The following is an 18,824-nucleotide window of genomic DNA, read 5'->3' as shown; positions in this document are numbered from 1 at the left end:
AGCAAATGAAAACATAACTAATATTAACATTACTAATACGCCCAAAACATTCTTTATATCATGTTGACTAAAATTCAAAAATGTCTGCACTATATCTTAGTCATATGTATAATTTCTTGACTTTATGTGATAAGAGCTAGCTGTGAATGTAGCTTCCAACTGTTGTAATGAAATAACCTTAATTGGATAGGGTCATTATTCAGTTTATATGGTCAATATTAATGTTTAATTTTTCTCATTCTTGCTTTCATTTTCTTACTAATTTGTTACTGAAGTTTCTCTGCCTCTTCTAAATTTTTGATTAGGTGGTCACTGAATTGTTGACTTGGTCATTGGAGGTTGGGCCGGAGCTATAGCATTAAAAAAGATCAACGTCACAGCAAATATAATTTATATTTATATGTTATAACTATAGTTTGCATAATTGCGCTTCATAGCAAATTTTATGTTTGCTATGGAGCTTTTGATTTGTATAATTCGCTACAAACATCCAATTTTATATAAATTGTTCGGTTTTGTGTAAATTTCTTTATACATTGTAATTTGTATAATAAGATATGTATTTGTATAATTATAAGTGTATAGGACGAAAATATATGTATTTGTATTTGTATATACACTTTTCTCTCGCTTTATACAAACACAAATGCATTTTATACATTTTATACCGAAATGTATAAAATGGCTAATTATATACCGAAAATGGCTAATTGTATACCAAATCAGATGGCAAAAAAAGGGGATATTTTCTGCGAATTACAATTAAAATAAACTATGGCTATAGCATTTAATTTGAATTAATAGTTTGTTATTTCATACAATTTTCCCATTAAAAAATTACGTTGTATGTACATGTCAAATTCAACATTTTAAGGATATTTATTTAAAGTTCGATACCGTTGAAAAAAAATTATGCCTTTGATATAGTGGTAATGAATATCCATTCGAATTATGATTTTGAATTTGAACCTGACTCTGCCACTGATCGAAGGCCATTTTTTAAAATTCTTCCGTGGATTAGGATAGAGGTGATTTTTAGTACATTTACATGAACAATAATTTTATTTAAATAATATATATATATATATATATATATATATATATATATATATATATATATATATATATATATATATATATATCGTTAGACTAAATATTTATATAACATATTTCATTTTTAAGTAAACAAATTCCATATCTTTCCGATAGTCTAATAAGTTTACAAAATTATTTACACTAACAATATATAAAACATAAACTCAAAAATAAGATATACAAGACTACCAACTTTTGAGTACTACAAAAGAATATTTTTCCTTAAAATTTTGGATAATATTAAATAAAATTAAGAAAAATGTACCAACTTTTTTTTTTATGATAACTAATTAGAACATCCACTAGTCAAACCAGAGAGTAACATCAGAGCAAGTTCTTCTTCAAACATAGTAAACCTCAGTTCTTCATCTTTAACTTTCCGGTGAACGTCCATCATATTTTCCGGTATAATCACGCTCCGGCAAAGCGGACACGTGGCTTGTCCCTTCCCGTGCATCAACCACTTATCCAAGCAATTTTCATGGAAAATATGACGGCAGTTTACAATTTTCCTCCCTTTATCTCCGTGCTCGAAATCTGATAAACAAATCGAGCAATCAAGCGATTCACTAGGAACAAAACCAAGTAATTTCCGCTTTTTGTAGACGAATTTAGTGCTCTTTTCGTTTATAATTTTCCTGCAATTGTGTTTTTCTCGTTTTTGTAGGAATACACTGATCGAAACAAAAAACACAAGGAGTAGGAATTTTAATGCTTGAGGAAGCCATGAAAAGAAGAAAATATTGATACGTTGATTGAAATATGAGAAGAATTTAGTGAATGCAGACATTTTTTACTTTTATTTTTTGAATTTGCTTGAAAGAAGAGAAAACAGAGCTCTATTAATAGTTTATAGTTGTGAAACTGTATAATGGCGTCTAATGGTTTTAGAAAACACATTTTAATAATGTATCAAATTAATAATTAGTGAGTACTATGAAAGAGAGTATTAGTACATTTTTTAAATTTATACCGATCGAAACTCCAATGAAGTTTCCTTTTTCGAAACACGTTTATTTATTTTTCAAATTATTTAATATCATTGTTTGAAATTTTAACATGTCAATAACTTAGTAGTTGTATGGAATACCCAAAGAGGTATGGAAAAAATAAGATTAAAACACGTGAATGGGATTTAAGAATCAATTTTCTTATATATGGACTAAAATTACTTGTTTCGATTGTAATCTTTACTAAAAATAGACGATCTATAATAGTTATCATTTTAAAAAATTAAGATATAATTGAATGCATATTTTCTCATTTTATCCTTGATATTAATTCTTTTTGGAAGTAACAAATATTGACTAATTAGCATAGAAGATATATACTGTAATTATATCCTTTTTCATTGTTATTGCATGAAATTAGGAGCAACGGTGGCGATCAAATCCAAAGGAAAAACTTGATAGAGTTGGTAATTAATTAAAGGAAAACTTGATAGAGTTGGTAATTAATTAAATTACGGATGGTGGTACATTTTTTTAATATAATTTTTTAGTGTCTTTAAACAACTACTAGAACTTTGCATACTAAGTAGGCGTTTGGCCATGCGATACCATATCACGATATGGTATTGTGAGACGGAATCAGCGTTTGGACATGCGATTTTAAACTGATTCCATCTCATGATTCCATATCATGCGAGGTGATACCATATTCTCCAAAAACCATGATATGGAATTATATGGTGATTCCATGTCATGATTTGAGATATTTTAATACAATAATTGATCCATGAGTTTATATTTTGTTAAAACAACCCCACATTTTTATCTACTAACCATTTGTTTCATATGTATATAAAATTTATAATCACATCATTACTTTTTAAAATTTATTATTCTCACCAACATATAGTCACTTTAACTCACACCTCACGATTGTGAAACTTTTCAACATTCACTTGAAACAATTAACCGGCATGTTAAAATAGTTGCCGAGACAATTAGCAAGATGACACCAACATTTATACAACCAAAAAATATGACTGGTGTACATTCCAAAATTCGATATATTACTCGATTTTGGCCTTGGTTTAAGGTAAAATTTCAATCACATTAATAAATTTATTTTATGGCCTTAATAAGTGAACATTTATATTTTATGTGTAAGTTATTAGTATTTAGTTACATATTTCCTATCAACTTTGTTTTAAAAGATAATATTTATTTTATGACTTTGCATTGTCTTGGAAGCACTATTTTTATTACTCTTACAAACATTATTTTTATGAAGTGCATTCTATAATGCTTCCAATTTATTTTATGTTCACTAAACTAATATTGATGTATTTTTCATTTGGTAGGATTGTGTTGGTGCGATTGATGGAACATATATAGAAGGGGAGGTTCCTAAAGCGGCGCAACAAGCATATCGTAATCGCAAAGGAAGAACATTACAAAATGTCTTATGTGCTTGTGATTTTGATATGCGATTTACCTTTGTTGATGCTGGTTGGGAAGGTGTGCATGATAGTAAAGTACTTGAGAATGCACTTGTTGAACCAACCTCACAATTTCCATTTCCACCACATGGTAACTTTAAATTACATCCTTAGAATAAATATTATTTATTACACAAAGCTGTCTCATTTACGTCACATATGTTTTTAGTAATTCTTTATAAAATATTTTTTGGTAGATAAATATTATGTTGTTGATGTTGGTTTCCGAAACACAAAAGGATTTTTAGCTCCATACAAAGGACTACGCTATCATTTGCAAGATTACTGAGGAAGTGAAAGAGAGCCTCAAAATGCCAAAGAACTATTTAATTATAGGCATTCATCTCTGCGCAATGTGATTGAACGGACTTTTGGAGCTTGAAAAAATAGATTTAGAATACTGAAACAAGGCATGAACCATTATGATATTGATACACAAGTGAAAATTGTCATAGTTTGTGCAGTGTTATATAATTATTTGTAAGAATACCAAAGTAGTGATGAAATATTTATGGTCTATGAACATGAAGATATAGTTGCGGAGGATATTGACCAACAAATGGCTCAAAGTAACAATGTTGGTTCGTCTTCTCGATCACATGATCGAGAAATGCAAGCTAAGTTCAACGTGAGGAAATTGTCCATACTATGTGGGAGGATTATATTAAAGACTAGTACGTACACTACAATTTATGTTCAATTTTTTTTATTAAATTAAAGTTAGATGAAACAATTACTTAAGTGGAGAACAAATAACTTTGTAATAATTTATTATGCGATTTTATATTTTTTTGTTTATTTGATAAGATTGAATAAACAATTGAGGCTATTTTAATAGTTTTACAACTTATGAATTTTTATGTTTATGAGAAAATATACAACACAAAATTTTCATATCGCATGTCCAAACAAACCTTCAATTTCATCTCATGATTTCATATCATGATATCATATCATGATTTCATACCATGATACCATATCGCATGGCCAAACGGGTGCTAAAATTCTTATTCCCAATTTTTTATATAGGGAAGTCTAGAATTTATTACTACTACTTAAAAGGAAAAAAACACGTGCATTTAAAAACTTTATATTATTATATCTTTTGCAACTTATATCTACTTCTACTACTAATATATAAACCATGATAACCACACACCTCACGATTGACATGCCTGCCTGGCATTAAAAGGCCAGGGGTAATATGGATATTTACATTAGTATTATGCTTAACTACTGTTGTACGTCACTGCTTTAGTCCGCCTTTACGACGTAATTGCTCTATTCCCATCAGTTGACATAAAAGCCCGTCTGTGTTTTGTTTTTTACTTTGCGAAAATTTATTTGATTTCCCATGCATGTGGGGCCCTTGTATCTCTCTATTTCGCTTCTTTCCAATTTTCTTTTCACTATTACCCAAATGCCTCTTGCCCACTTGAGCAATTTTCATTTCCATTCTCTCCTGTCTTTCTTCAAAATTTTTCACTTCGCTTATTTCGTAGAAATTAACTTTTTGTAATTTAATTGCTCAATTTCTTATATTTTAGTTACAAAATATATTAGAGGTACAATATTTATTAAAAAAACTAAAATTTTGAAAAAGATTTAATTGAGTCTTGAAATTTTATCAGTGTCACATGAATATAAATAGATGGAATGACATATTTATTAAAAATTACGTAAAAATATTATAAGTCACAATAATTAGCAATTGAAAATATTTTGATTTCCTCTCTAATTTCATATGTCCCATTTACATTGAAACAAAAGAAGTATCATATATTATTTGAAAATGAAGTGAATGCTTATTTCTATACGTGTGTCTCATAATAAATTATAAATATTTGTGTTGCTATAAATCATTTGATTAAATATTGAAAAAGAGTTAAATTGATAAAGTAAGAAATCTAAAAAAATTACAATTTTTTTACGTAAAATACTATAAATCACGACTTAAAATATTTCAAAATCATATAAGAAAATTGACCGACTATCTAAATTTCATTCGTGTCACATAAGTTGGAACCAAGAGAATAACATATTATTTTAAAGTTATGTAAATTCAATAGGCCACAATAATTTACAACTTAATTATTTAAAAAGCTATCTAAAAAAATTGAACGGCTCTCTAAATTGTGTCACATAAATTACGACAAAATAAATAACATATGTATATCTAGTAATTAAGATAAGTGGCAAAATTTGTCATACAAAGAGTCTAATTAGTTTATCAGAATTCCAAACATTACCGTGCAGCCTACTGTTTGTTATTTTAATTTGTGATTAGCAACACAATTTAACAAAAACTTTTTCCCCAATATGTAAAAAGCAAAATTCATAAACAGCCCATAACTCAGCATGCATCACCACATTAAAGGGTAAAATTACAAGAAGTAATTTTTTGTAAATAAAAAAAATGTCATTATCATAAAATTATATTATTATTTTTATAGATGAAGTTCAAGATTATTATTATTACTATATTTATTAATCGACAATTCATTTCTCGTTAAAATTGTTTCTTTCAAGAATATGGTTGAAATGGTCCTCAAATTTTAAAAAGAAATACCCTACATATATATATATGAAGAAAAAGACACGTGTCATCGTCAATAACAAGTCCAAAATTTTAACAACCTATATGAATGGCTCAGTGTTAGAAACTTTAATAAATCGAAAATAAAAATCATGTCATTTGACCTTCCTTAGAAAAAAGAATTATATATACACAAATTTGAAGAAAATGCTGACAATCTTCTTCAGAATAATACAACACGTACGTCACTAATATAATAGAGAAAGGGAGGGGAGCCTCACAATAAACTTTGATGAATTGAATAAAATAATTATGACATAAAGTTTCATAGTATTATTTAATTTGTCTTTTAAATCCTACTTAACCAATTCTAATATAAAATATAATCCACCAGTTGTTTGTATTATTTTGAACAAAACTTAGGAAAAGAAGTTGTATCCACCATATTATATACTTATTCACACTACTAATTAATTATGATCTAATATGGCATGGAATTATTGTACGTATGGATTAATTAATACATGAATCACATATCAAAACACAAAATTATTGAAGAGTGGTAGGTAATTAAGCACTTTATATTATAATATTATATTGATATAAAAAAATGTATAGCACCTAATTAAATTTAAACTGAAGTTTTATTTATTATTATAAAAACATTATGGCACCTTGTTAAATTAAATTCAAATTTTATGTATTAATAGTTGTAAAATTATATCACTTATAATTATATAATTATAAGTAAATCTCTTACAAAGTAATTAGTGCCGTACACAGTAAAGATGATAACCTACATGTTATCATAAACTAAATTTTATTGATGATATAAAAATATGTTTTATCTTATTGATGTATATACTTATTATAATATCCTTAATTGAAACATGTTATAAAGAAGCCGCATCCGTAATTTTTATACAATTAATTAAGTTTCTCGTAAGCTTCCTATGAATTCTTTTTAACCTATTTGTTAGAAATTAATTAGGACCTAGAGTTGGTACGGCGCGTGATAGTAGATAAGAGTTATATATTAGTCCAAAATGTCGAGTAGAGAGCTTGTTAGCCACTCTTGACTTTTCGGGGTCGTTTGGTACGAATATTGATAATGTAGGGATTAGTAACACGTGGATTATTAGTGCAGGAATTACCAACGTAGGAATTAGTATTGTTGAGATTATTTTTTATCAAATGTTTGGTTCATTGCTTCCCACTTTATCTTGTATTTGATTTAAAACTTTACTAAAAAAAAATCTTTTCTATTATACCATTGTGTTATTATGAGATTGTTTATTTCATGTAATTGGATCAATATAGATAATTGTCGGACAATATTAATTTTTTTAGAATTAAGTTAAATACAGATATATATTTAAGTTAAAATAAATTGTTATCAATTTTTTTAGAATTAAGTTAAATACATATATATATTTAAGTTAAAATAAATTGTTATCAATTTTGAGGTGTGATATACCACTAAGGAGATCCTTGATGGCACGTGTATTTCTAACTTTTTGTTGGTTAAATATATCTTAAACTTAACATAGCTTTAAAGCTACTTAAATTGTTCAATACCTAAAGCTTATTAAAAAAATAAATAGTTCAAGTGGTTAATCGACGAACTACATTGAATAAAAAAATTCAAAAAAAAAAGTGCAGAAAAAAATATTAGTGAAATCATCAAATTACACTAAACGGATTTGGAAAATTAAAAAGAACATTTATTACCATTCCAATATAAATAAAAAGGAGATCAAATTACAAAAGAAATTTAGGAAAAAAAAGGGGGTAGTTTAGTAATTTAGGAGTTTTATCCAAGGATTATTAAACTTTGGATTAATTATTCCTCCATTTTCTAGGGATAGAATAAGACCACGTATGATGTATAAGTAATCCATGGATTAAATTAAATAAAGTAACCAAACAATGTATCAGATGGATTAAAATTTAATCTATGGACTATTCTAATTAATACCGCTTATTCATGTTTTCGTTTATTTTTACTTGTCATATTTTATTTTACAAGAATCAGTTTGATTAATTTTTGAACTTAAATTATTAAATTAAATTAATATTTTAAATGTAAATATTCAAAATTATATAAAAATATTATATGCCTCGATTCTTCTCTTATATTAATGTAATAATAAAAATGTGTTTTAAAATATTAATTAAAATTTATATAATTTGATTAATTTTGAAAAGAAATAGAACAAATAAAAATAAATGAAGAGAGTATTAATTTTATTCTAAAAATTGGAATTTTTTTCTCCAACGTACTATTATACCACTATAACTAACGATATATACTATGACAATTGTTTGTCGGTATATAGTGTGTTACTTTTCAAAGTATCCCTGTTACCACATATATTAGAAATTATTATGAAGTATTAGTAAAACTAAAAATATCAAGAAAATAAAAGATATAGTCAAAGAAAATTATGTAGGAGAGAGAAAGACTTATAATTGCTATATATGTAAAAAGAGAAAAGAAAATAAATTGGATAGACTTAGATCCTGTTTCACATTGTTGTGAGTAGAACCGTCAATATGAGGTAGGCCCGTTGGGTCAGTTTGGTCTAACTCGTGATTTGATAGTGTTGGATAGCGATTTTTGAAGCTCATTTAAGAAAAGGGCTTTTTAGCCCGGCCTGAATAAGTCTGCCGATTTGTGGAGCTTGAGAAATATGAATAAGATCAGTCCGTGGGTCAAATAAAAATTAATTAAAAAATAAAAATAAAATAGAGTATTAAAAATAACAAGAGTCTAAACTCACAATCTGTTTAAAGTTTGAATTATTACAATTTAAATACAAATCATGTTTATAAAATATGTACTACATAACTTTTAAAAAAAATCTTAAAATTTCTAGGGAATCACTACATAGGTCGTAGCCTATGGAATATTGTCATAGTTTTTGTATTTTATTATGATCATGGTCGAGCTTTCTACAAAAAAAGCGATGCAAGAATGTATTCTTTTATCTAAGCTTCTTCCCTGTGCATTAGCTCCCCCCATCGTAGATGGCAATTAGGTTAATATTTCTATTTAGCTATTTATCCTTTTACTTGAAATCAAATTTAATAAATATCATAAAGATAATTTTATTTGTGGATTTCATTAACAAGTAGTAACACTAACACCATGTAATATTGTTTTGTTGATATTTATGATAATATTTTTAAATTATAATTTAATATAAAAAATATACTTTTAAGAAAAGAGGGTTAGCCCGACAAAGCCCGTAGCCCACGTACTTGTGGGCTGGGCCAACCATTTTTTGGCCCACACGAAAAATGACTAGCCGGCCTGACCCGTCAAATTTCAAAGCATGTATGGGTTAGCCCGGATGGGGTGGGCCAGCCCATATTGACAGCTCTAGTTGTGAGGTCAAACGTGTTTTTTTTTGAGAAAAAAATATTTTTTTTTTGAAAAATTAAGTGTTTGGCAAATTCTTAAAATTGCTTTTAAATGTAAGCAGAAGTAAGTTTTCTGCTATTGCAAAGAAGCTAAAAATTTCAGCTTATTAAAAAAAGCAAAAGCGGAAATTTATTTTTTTAAAGACTAAAATATCCCTTACATATATACATATTCATCAATATATCCCTTATTAATTAATTAGCATATCTTATAAGTTTGGTTAAGTTTCATACAAGATTTTTTATCATTATTATTTTTATATAATAATTTTATTTTATTTTTTTATTTATATTTTATTATTTTATATTTTATATATTATTTTAAGTTTTATTTTACAAAATTAGAAATAAAGGTAACAACAATAATTTTGTAGAGTTAAAAATTATGAAGGACTTTATTTATTTTTGTGATGACTTTTTTCGTATGTAATGATTTAATTTTAGGGATTAATTTTAAATTTATTTCTCTTGATATTTTTAGTTATATTTAAATCATCATATTAATATTTATTTTAATTTATTTAAAATATTGATTGAAATTTGAATATATGCATTTTAATTTAATTAAAATTTTTGTAATAGATATTTAAAATATTTTTTCTCTATAGAATAATCTTAATATTAAATGTACATTGATACATACTTTTTTTCGTAATTTGACTATCAAAAGCACTTTTTAAAAATGATTAGTCAAACATCATTTGTTTATCAAAATCACTTTTCAAATGAATTAGTTAAACACAATTTTTTTTTCTTTTCAGAAACACCTTTCTAAAAAGTCATTTTAAAAAAGTGATTCTAAAAATAAGCAATTTTTAATAGCAATGTCAAACAAACTCTTAACATGAATTAGTGGGAGTACTATTCATATATATGTCATATCTTAATAATTCATTTAATATTGATTAGAAAGAGTATAATTTATATACTTCCTCAAGTCCATATACTAATCGAATTGTTGAGATTTTTTTTATACTTTAAAATAAGTAATTATTCAAATTCAAGATTATTTTTTATATATATTTATCCTTCAAAGGTTCTTAACCGTATTACAATTTTTTAAGAAATAATTTGAAATAATCAAAAAAATAATAGTAAAAAATAGCATATTTTTCTTATTCGTGTGTTACATTCTAATAATTCACATAATATGAACTAGCTAGAGGGAGTAAGAATAAAGAGCAGATGATGCTTTGTAAAATATTTATAAAATGTCTGTTTGATTACAAGTTTATTTAATTACAAATATATTCAATTATAAATTTATGCAATTACAAGCTTACAAGACATTATTTTTGACAAAAGTGTCCATTTTTGGTGTTTTTCGAAGAAATGTTCTTGTACATATCGTGGAAATAAACTTTGATTGCTGGCAAGTGGCAACATGCATAATTGCATATGCACATGATTATGATAGAGACCTAGTAGTACAATGTATAGTGTATATATAGTGTATATGCATGCACTCGCAATAATTTAATATTTTATTGGATTTAATTTACCACTAGATAGCTAGATAGGTCCGATATTATAATAAAAGAAATATTTAATAATTTAACAAAAGGAAATTAGTAGTGTTGCTTTAAAAATATTTAGCAACAAGTTAATGTCATTATATTTAGACTCATTAAAGTCTTTTACGACATTTATAAAAAATATTAATTATATTGTTATTGATATAAAATAACTAGCTAACAAACTAATATTAATAAACTAAATTAATAAGAAGAACAAACAAAGGGAGAACATAATATATTCCAAACTTTTCTTATATCTAATTCTCTAGTGAATCAAAGTAATGGCTATTTATAGCCAAGTAGTAACATACAAACTAACACTTCTTCAAAATAAAGATATAGCAACTAAAAGAAAGCTAAATCGAATCGGAATAGGATAAAGAATGCACGAAGGATCAGAGAGAAAGAGGATTCTAAAAGCTAAAAGCCTAGAAAACTAGATTGTCAGACTCGGAGGTAGCAGTAAGATCTCTGTCTCCACAAAAGGCATGAGCCACTGAGAAGTTATCCACTTGGCCAAGTGATGACACCTATTAAATGGGTGCCCCACATGACATCCATTTAGTATGTCAAGTGATGAAACTATTAAAGGGGTGCCCACGTGACATCCATTTAGATTTACAACACTCTCCCTTGGATGTCCATGTAAAAAGAAAAGTTGAAGGAACAAAAATATATATAGACATTTATAATACGCATTGCTTGCTGCCTCATTAAAAACCTTTCTAAGAAAACCTAGTGAGACAAAACCTAGACTAAGGAAAAAAAGTGCAGCGTGTATTTTACTCCCCCTGATAAAGACCACGATTCAGATGCTTAAGTCTTCCCATTCCAATCTTTTGCACCATCTTCTCAAGAGTTGAGGCTGGTAAAGATTTGGTGAATAAATCTGATGGATTATCACTTGAACGAATTTGTTGTATATCAATATCACTGTTCTTTTGTAGATCATGTGTGAAAAATAATTTTGGTGAAATGTATCACCGATCTTAGTTGAGCTATGCAAGCAGCATTGTCTTCAAAGAGCACTGTAAGTACCTTGACATCACACTTCAAACCACATCTTTCTTTAGTGAAATGTATCACCGATCTCAACCATACACATTCTCTACTGCTTCGTGAATAGCTATTATCTCAGCATGATTTGAAGAAGTAGCGACAATAGACTGCTTTGTAGATCGCCATGATATAGCAATACCTTCGTATGTAAATAAATAGCATGTTTGAGATCGAGCTTTATGTGGGTCAGATAAATAACCTGCATCTGCATGACCAACAAGATCTGCACTATCTTTGTTAGTATAAAATAGACTTATATCACTAGTCCCCTTTAGATATCACAATATATGTTTAACTTCATTCCAATATCTTCGTGTAAAGGAAGAATTATATCTTGATGATAAATTAACAGAAAATGTTATGTCAGGTCTCATAGCATTAGCAAGATACATAAGTGCACCAATTGCACTAAGATAAGGTACTTCAGGACCAAGAGGTTCCTCAGTCTCTTCTTGAGGTCGAAATAGATCTTTACTCACTTCAAGTGATCGTACAACCATTGGAGTACTTAATGGATGTGATTTGTCCATGTAAAATCGTTTCAAGATTTTCTCAGTATAGGCAGATTAATGGATGAAGACCCCGTCTGCTAAATGTTCAATTTGTAGACCAAGACAAAGTTTTGTCTTTCTAAGGTATTTCATCTCAAATTCTTTCTTTAGATATTCAATTGCCTTTTGGACCTCTTCTGAAGTTCTAATAAGATTAATGTCATCAACATAAACAGCAAGAATAACAAACCCTGATGTTGTTTTCTTAATAAAAATACACTGACAAATAACATCATTTATATAATCTAGTTTTATCAAGTACTCACTAAGATGATTATACCATATGCACCCTGATTGTTTTAAGCCGTATAATGACTTTTTTAATCTAATTGAACACATTTCCCGAGGTTTTGAACTATATGCTTCAGGCATTTTAAGTCCTTCTAGAATTTTCATATAAATTTCATTATCAAGTGAACCGTAAAGATAGTTGTAACCACATCCATCAGATGTATTTCAAGGTTTTCATGAACAACTACACTGATGAGATATCAAAAAGTTATTGCATCCATAACTGGTGAATATGTTTCTTCATAGTCGACATCGGGTCGTTAAAAGAATCCTTGCGCAACAAGGCGTGCCTTGTATCTTACAATTTCATTTCTCTCATTTCGCATTCGCACAAAAATCCATTTATAGCCAACCAATTTTACACCATTTGGGGTTTGGACTACAAGTCCAAAAACCTCACGTTTAGAAAGTGAGTTCAATTCTAATTGAATTACCTCTTGCCATTTTGGCCAATCACATCTTCGTCGACATTCTTCAACAGATAAGGGTTCAAGATCCTTACTGTCTTCCATAATGTTACGTGCAATATTATATGCGAAAACATTATTAACTATGATTTTTGATCGATCTAAACTTAACCCATCACCCGTAGAACTTATTGAAAGTTCTTCATTCACTTGAGTCTCGGGTTCACTGATTTCTTCAAGAATATCAGGATTAATCAGATTTTGAATCTCTTCGTGGGATTCTTTTGTAGTGTCATTTTTCGTACTTTTTTTTCTAGGATTTTTATCTTTTGAACCCAATGGTCTGCCACGCTTCAAGCGTGTTTGTGATTCAGAAGCCATGACACTTGTAGATGGTCCTTTTGGGACGTCAATCCGGATAGACACATTTACTACAGGAGTATGTGACTTTGTTATCCTTTTCAAATCAGTAAATGTGTCTGGCATTTGATTTGCTATGTTTTGCAAATGGATAATCTTCTGGACCTCATGTTCACACATAGGGGAACGTGGATCAAAATGAGATAGTGATGAAACTTTCCATGAAATTTCACTTTTAAGTTCCTTTCTCTCTCCCCCTAATTGCGAAAAATTTGTTCTCATCTTTGAATATGGCGTGCGTTGTTCCACTATTAATTACACAAATATCTTCATGATTGATCATTGATTCAAATGAAGTTTGGGACATATCCATATTTTCTTCAAAAGCAGATATAAACAAAGTAAAATATTACTATTAAACATGAATATTATACAAACATTATTTATTTACAGAGATTAGAAAAGCATAAACACACCAACTAATACAAACAAACAGAAAAGAAAACTATCTAGATTATTGCGGGATAGTCACTGATCGTTTTTCCTTCAGGGAATACAAAGAAATCAGCTACATCCAGATGCATAGGTTCAACATTATCTTCAGAGATGAAATTTGCTTTTGCATTATTATTCATCTTATGTATGGGATCAACATTATCTTCAGAGATAAAGTTTGCTTCTGGATTATTATCACCCTTTTTCAAGGATGCCCTATAGAGCTGAACCAGATGTTTAGATGATCGACAAGTACGTGACCAGTGCCCCATTCTTCTGCATCTATGACATACACTTTCTAAATTTTTCTTTTGCATCACTTCTTGTCTTTCACCCTTCCTTTTATATTGCTGATCATTTTTTGGTGCAAGACGACCATTATGATTATAATTTATTTTACGACCACGGCCACGACCATGATAGGAGCCACGACCTCTTTCTCGTTGGTGATAATTTGTTTGATTCACTTCAGGGAATGGCATAGAACCAACGGGTCGACTTTCATGATTTTTTATCAATAGGTCGTTATGTCGTTCAACAATAAGAAGATGTGAAAGTAATTCCGAATATTTTTTAAAACCCATTTCTCGATATTGTTGTTGCAGGAGCATACTCGAGGCAGAAAATGTGGAGTATGTTTTCTCAAGCTTATCATGTTCAGTGACCTCTTCTCCACATAAATTTAACTGTGATATAATTCTATACATGGAAGAATTATATTCAGTTGTACTTTTAAAGTCTAGTAACCTCAGATTAAACCAATCATGACGCGCCTGTGGAAGAATGACCAACTTCAGGTGGTCATATCTATCTTTCAAATTATTCCACAGTATAAAGGGGTCTTTAATGGTGATGTATTGCATTTTCAACCCCTCGTCAAGATGGTGACGGAGAAATATCGTAGCCTTTGCACGTTCTTGGTTGGATGTCTAGTTATTATCTTTGATGGTGTCTACCAGATCCATCGCATCCAGGTGGATTTCAGCGTTTAGTATCCATGACGAGTATCATTTGCCCGATATATCCAAGGCAACAAATTCAAGTTTAGAAATATTAGACATTTTTTAGAAAAATAAAATTCTTACCCTTTTTACTTATTTAGAGTAGCTCAAGTTGGCAGAGTCTCGTGCTGATAACGTGATATAAAATAACTAGCTAACAAATTAATATTAATAAACTAAATTAATAAGTGGAACAAACAAAGGGAGAGCATAATATATTTCAAACTTTTCTTATGTCTAATTCTTTAGTGAATCAAAGTAATGGCTTTTTATAGCCAATTGGTAACATACAAACTAACACTTGGCCATTGAGAAGTTATCCACTTGGCCAAGTGATGACACCTCTTAAATGGGTGCCCCACATGGCATTCATTTGGTATGTCAAGTGATGACTATTAAAGGGGTGGCCCACATGGCATCCATTTAGTTTTACAACAGTTATATTATATTTGTTATATTCGAATAAAATATTATTTCAAAATAAGTGTTTGCTTTTTAATTCAAAACAAAAATAGTTATCATTTTCAACTATAAAAGAAAAAGATTATTACTTTTTGATAGTGCTCATTTTTTTTTGTTATGACCCGGCAACGGAATATCTTTAAAAAAATAGTGTTCGTTTTCATAAATATTTGATAAATAGAAATAATTTAGTAAATTAAACTTTATATTTCGTAATGGATGGAAAATGAGTTAAAGTGACATTTATTTTGGGGTGAGAAAACTAAGGAGTATTAAGTATATACTCCCTTCGTCCACTTTTATTTGTCCTCTATATTAAAAACATATGTTTATTTTTGGGAAAAGAGTCAAAAATGTCCTTAACTTATTGAAAATGACTCAAAAATGTTCTTCTTCCATCTATTGAATAAAAAATGTCCTTCCTTCTGATCCAAATAGGTAGGGCTAGACATTCGATAATTCGGTTCGATTTTATTTATTTTTTTCAGTTTTTTTGATTTTTGGTTCTTGTACCATGTGTACCGAACATCGAACCGAATTATTTTGGTTCTGTTTTTATTGTTTCAATTTGATTTATGTTATTTCGGTTCGATTTTTTGTAATGGGCCTGCTTAGTGGGCTTTTTAAAATTTAAAATTTTACAATTTTTTTATCAGCTTAATGGGCTAAAAATAAGTGGTTCTTAAAGTGTTGTGGAGATGGAGAGTCTAAAGGATTACAGAGGACGTTTGTGGATATGTTTGGTGGAGATTTAGCAAAGATGATGGATTTAACACCTCGTATTCTGTCTGAACACGCGCAGCACAAATTTTCCTTTCTCAAAGTTACTTTACATGCTATCAAGACTAATAGAGAAATCACCTTTTAATCTGGTCTTGTTCAATAGCCAGACCAGTAGGTTTCTTGATTCTTTCGGTATCCATATTTGGTGTATTGACAACCTTACTAAGCATGTGAATAAGCATTAGTACACTTCCATGTCCTGATGGTGGTCGCCGGTTGTTGCTGCTGGAGTGTTGCTCCGCTGGTCGGCTGGCGGCTGCTGCTGGTCGACGCGACGACGCCGATCGCCGGAAGTGGAAAGTGGGAAAGCGTTAAGGGTTAGTGAAAGGCTGAAAGCGGCGCTGTTAACTCAGTTGAAGAAAACTGAAAAGTGAAGCGTGGTCACTGACCTAATTGACTAATTCAATTATGCATATAAAATTTATTATTTAATAATTAATATAATATATTTCGATAAATCGAAATACCAAATAATACAAAAGTCACATATTGAAAAATATGAAAATTTATACCGAAAAAATTCGGTTCGATATTTTGGCATTTTTGCCTGGCCCTACAAATAGGTGAATGAAAGGACATTTTTTATCCAACAGGTAGAAGGAGGACAATTTTTGAGCCATTATCAATACGTTAAAAGTATTTTTGACCTTTTTGCATTTATTTTTACTTATCCAGCTTAGGATATTAAGAGATGTTCTATCACTTATTTCCTAATTTGTCTTTATTATTAACTATAATTACTTCACAATTCATATCCTAATGTTGATTTTATTATATTTAAAAAATAATATAATTAAATTACTATTTTATTTTATGTCACCTTAATGTGTGTCATGTTAATGTTAGTCAAGTAAAAATGAATAAATAAGTAAATATAACCGGATAAAAAATTAATATCTCTATCCACTTTTAATTGTCATAGTTTCCTTTTTTAGAGTCTAACTATAAAATTTTTGACTAACATTTTATGATTTATTTATTCATCATATTGATATGCAAAAATTGCAATTTATAGTACTTTTCGTATAGTTTTTTAATATCTAAATTTTTTGTTTAAAATACAAATAAATATAATCTAACTAACTTTGAAAATTAGTCAAATGATATTCGAAATGCGTAATATGGCAAATAAAAATCAATTTAGTTGACTATTTTATTCTAAAGAAAAATTATGGTTTAATTTTCTTTCTTTCTTTATAGAGATCGATTTTGTTTGGAATATTAAAAATTATGTGAATAATACTAATAAATTAAAAAAAAATGGTCAAAAAATAAATAAGATCGATTTGGTCATGAGAATTTTTCATTTTTTTCTGAACTATTTTTCTTACTTTATTTTAAAATTTTGTGTTTGGCCATAAAAATTTGAAATTTGGAAAAAAACTCAAAATCTTATTTTCACACTTTGAATTTTTTTATTTCCAAATTTATCCTAAATTTTTAATTTTTATAAAATAACCCCGTCTGAATTATATTTTTCATGTTTAAATTATGTTTTGTGGTTTTTTTTTTAAAGTACATTAAATTTCTAAATATTTATTACAAAAAGTATGATCAAACAAAATTTTAATTTTAATATTTTAAAAATAAAATGATTTTTTTTTGTTTTTTATGTTTTATGTAATTTGATCATATTCAAATTTTAAGACGAGTTGAGTAACTATAGTACTATACCGGGATAAGAGCTAGAATTTTTAATATTTTTTTTTATGTATAAACACATTATTTCACTAATAATTTTGCATTAATATTTGAGTTTAAAGAATCCTAAAGAAACTTATTTGCATTCTCAAAGTATATAAAATAACTAGTAAACATGGTCGCGCTTCGCGCGGTGCGAAAAGATATTAGATTCATGATTTTTTAAAATAGTTTTTAATTTCGATCTTCAAATTCAAATAAATTAAATATTAAATTCTAACTCACTTTAACTATATTTTAAATTTCTTCTTGAAGTATTAGCTTCATCGAAAAAGGAAACAATTCCTTGATTGACACAATTTAAATATCTTGCTCCTTTTCTTTTATATTGAAGTAGTAATAATTGAACGTTAATATGCTTTTATCCATCTAACTGCATTCTTTTCTAGAGTTATGATATAGTAATAAGTATAAAAATCACTTAGTTATCAGGTAAAAAATATATATACACTTTAAGTGATAAATAAAATAAATGCTTATAATATGTCATTTTCTCATGCAAATGCAATTGTTAATGATCTTGTTGAAGAAAAAATATTAAAAATTAAATAAAAAATACACGATTAATAGCCACAAAACTTCTGCCTTAGAGAAACTGTCTTAAATAAAAAAAATATTAAGATCCTATATATAAAAATATTTTTACAATGTTTTTTCTATCATATATCATGAAAAAAAAAGTCATCAAACTGCA

At 28.2% G+C, this 18,824-nt stretch overlaps 1 protein-coding gene across 2 annotated transcripts in view; it reads right to left on the bottom strand.

Annotated features, from left to right (window-relative positions):
• LOC125834078 (uncharacterized) overlaps positions 1-18,824 on the bottom strand; it is a 198,416-nt gene that overhangs the window by 131,675 nt on the left and 47,917 nt on the right. Inside the window, exon 5 of one of the 2 annotated variants that reach the window (XM_049513249.1) lies at positions 4,099-4,108. The exons of the other annotated variant lie outside the window; for it this stretch is intronic. The gene's annotated coding sequence lies outside the window, so the exon portion shown is untranslated. Of the gene's footprint in view, positions 1-4,098; positions 4,109-18,824 lie in introns of those variants that run through there. 2 annotated transcript variants of the gene reach the window in all.

The sequence above is a fragment of the Solanum verrucosum genome, unplaced genomic scaffold (genome assembly GCF_900185275.1).
Source record: "Solanum verrucosum unplaced genomic scaffold, falcon-dt-bn FXZP01000108.1, whole genome shotgun sequence".
Lineage (NCBI taxonomy): Eukaryota > Viridiplantae > Streptophyta > Magnoliopsida > Solanales > Solanaceae > Solanum > Solanum verrucosum.
This window is presented reverse-complemented; position numbering and strand designations above follow the sequence as displayed.